The sequence below is a fragment of the Populus nigra genome, chromosome 2 (genome assembly GCF_951802175.1).
Source record: "Populus nigra chromosome 2, ddPopNigr1.1, whole genome shotgun sequence".
NCBI lineage: Eukaryota > Viridiplantae > Streptophyta > Magnoliopsida > Malpighiales > Salicaceae > Populus > Populus nigra.
The window spans coordinates 15,609,506-15,612,005 of NC_084853.1; positions in this window are offsets into that span (position 1 = coordinate 15,609,506).

Genomic DNA, 2,500 nt, shown 5'->3' on the forward strand with positions numbered 1-2,500 from the left:
CGGCAAAGTCGGCAGAATCGGCAGCGCAGATTTTTCGACGAACATGGGCTGGACGCTGGACTGGCCGGGCCATGCAGGAAAATTCATCGAGGGGACACGCTGACGAAACAGCGCTGGTTCAGGCACGGCGGGCAGTGGTGGAATCGGCAGCGCCGACGAAATCGGCAAAGTCGGCAGAATCGGCAGCGGGTGCTGGCGATGGGTCTGGACGGGCTGGATAGTCCAAGGCTCGACGAGAAAGACTGCTGGTTTAGACACTGGGGCAGTGGCAGCCCGCGGGACAGTGTCGGCAGATTCGGCAGCGCAGATTTGTGCGGCTGCAGGTTCGTCGGGGAAAATCGGCAGCGCAGATTTTGCGACGAACATGGGCTGGGCGATGGACTGTCCAGGCCAGGCAGGAAAATTTGTCGAGGGGACACGCTGACGAAACAGCGCTGGTTCAGGCACGGCGGGCAGTGTTGGAATCGGCAGCGCCGACGAAATCGGCAAAGTCGGCAGAATCGGCAGCGCAGATTTTTCGACGAACACGGGCTGGACGGTGGACTGTCCAGGCCAGGCAGGAAAATTCGTCGAGGGGACACGCTGACGAAACAGCGCTGGTTCAGACACGGTGGGCGCAGTGTTGGAATCGGCAGCGCCGAGAAAATCGGCAAAGTCGGCAGAATCGGCAGCAGGTGCTGGCGATGAGTCAGGACGGACTGGATAGTCCAAGGCTCGATGAGAAAGACCGCTGGTTTAGACACTGGGGCAGTGGCAGCCCGCGGGGCAGTGTCGGCAGATTCGGCAGCAGTGTCTGCCGATTCGGCAGCGTTGGCTTGTTGGCGCGGGGGGCCGATTCGAGTGGGGACTTGGGCAGCGGGCAGTGAAAGCAAGAGTTTCCCCGATGCTGCCGGGAAAAACGCTCCCCGGGATGGCCGGGTGAGATGACCCGGCGGCCCGCGACGGGTCATTCAATTCCATGCCCCGTCAACATAACTCCCGATGTACTGTTTGCTTTTTCGGAAGAAGAGATCCATCCCCCCATCCTCGGCCAGCCAAAAACGCTCCAATTAATGGCCGGGTGAGATGACCCGGAGGCCCGCGACGCGTCATTCAAATCACTGCCCTATCGGCTACAACTGCTGATGGGTGGGATTAGAGGCCTGCCATGGTGGTGAGGGGCGGCGAGGACCGTGAAAGCTAGAGTTTTTCAGAGGCTGCCGGGAAAAAGGCCCCTCGGGTGGCGGGGTGCGAGGACCAGGCGCGTCATTCAATTCTCTTCCCTATCAACTTGGCTCCCGTTGGCGGGATTGGAGGCCTACTGTTTGTTACAGGGCTAAAATCGTCAGGGGAAGAGCTGACGAAACAATGCTGGTTTGGATGCAGGGGGTAGTGTTGGAATCGGCAGCGCGGACAAAATCGGCAAAGTCGACAAAAAAGACTGTTGGTCTGGACATCGGGGCAGCGGCAGCCATGCCGACAGGGGGGGAAATCGGCAGCACAGATTTGTGCAGCTGCAGGTTCGTCGGGGAAATCGGCAGCGCAGATTTTTCGATGAACATGGGCTGGAAGATGGACTGTCCAGGCCAGGCAGGGAAATTCGTCAAGGGGACACGCTGACGAAACAGCGCTGGTTCAGGCACGGCGGGCAGTGTTGGAATCGGCAGCGCCGACGAAATCGGCAAAGTCGGCAGAATCGGCAGCGGGTGCTGGCGATGAGTCTGGACGATTTATAGTCCAGGGCTTGATGGAAAAGACTGTTGGTCCAGACAATGGGGCAGTGGCAGCGCGGATTTGTGCAGCTGCAGGTTCGTCGGGGAAAATCGGCAGCGCAGATTTTTCGACGAACAGGGGCTGGGCGCTGGACTGGCCGGGCCAGGCAGGAAAATTCGTCAGGGGGGCACGCTGACGAAAACAGGGGCTGCGGAGTGGAAAATCGGCAGCGCAGATTTTTCGACGAACAGGGGCTGGACCGGCCGGGCCAGGCAGGAAAATTCGTCAGGGGGGCACGCTGACGAAAAGAGGGGCTGCCGCGTGGAAAATCGGCAGCGCAGATTTTTCGACGAACAGGGGCTGGACGCTGGACTGGGCCAGGCAGGAAAATTCGTCAGGGGGCACGCTGACGAAAAGAGGGGCTGCCGCGTGGAAAATCGGCAGCGCAGATTTTTCGACGAACATTCGTCAGGGGGGCACGCTGACGAAAAGAGGGGCTGCCGCGTGGAAAATCGGCAGCGCAGATTTTTCGACGAACATTCGTCAGGGGGGCACGCTGAGGAAAACAGGGGCTGCCGCGTGGAAAATCGGCAGCGCAGATTTTTCGACGAACAGGGGCTGGATGCTGGACCGGCCGGGCCAGGCAGGAAAATTCGTCAGGGGGGCACGCTGACGAAAAGAGGGGCTGCCGCGTGGAAAATCGGCAGCGCAGATTTTTCGACGAACAGGGGCTGGACTGGCCGGGCCAGGCAGGAAAATTCGTCAGGGGGGCACGCTGACGAAAAGAGGGGCTGCCGCGTGGAAAATC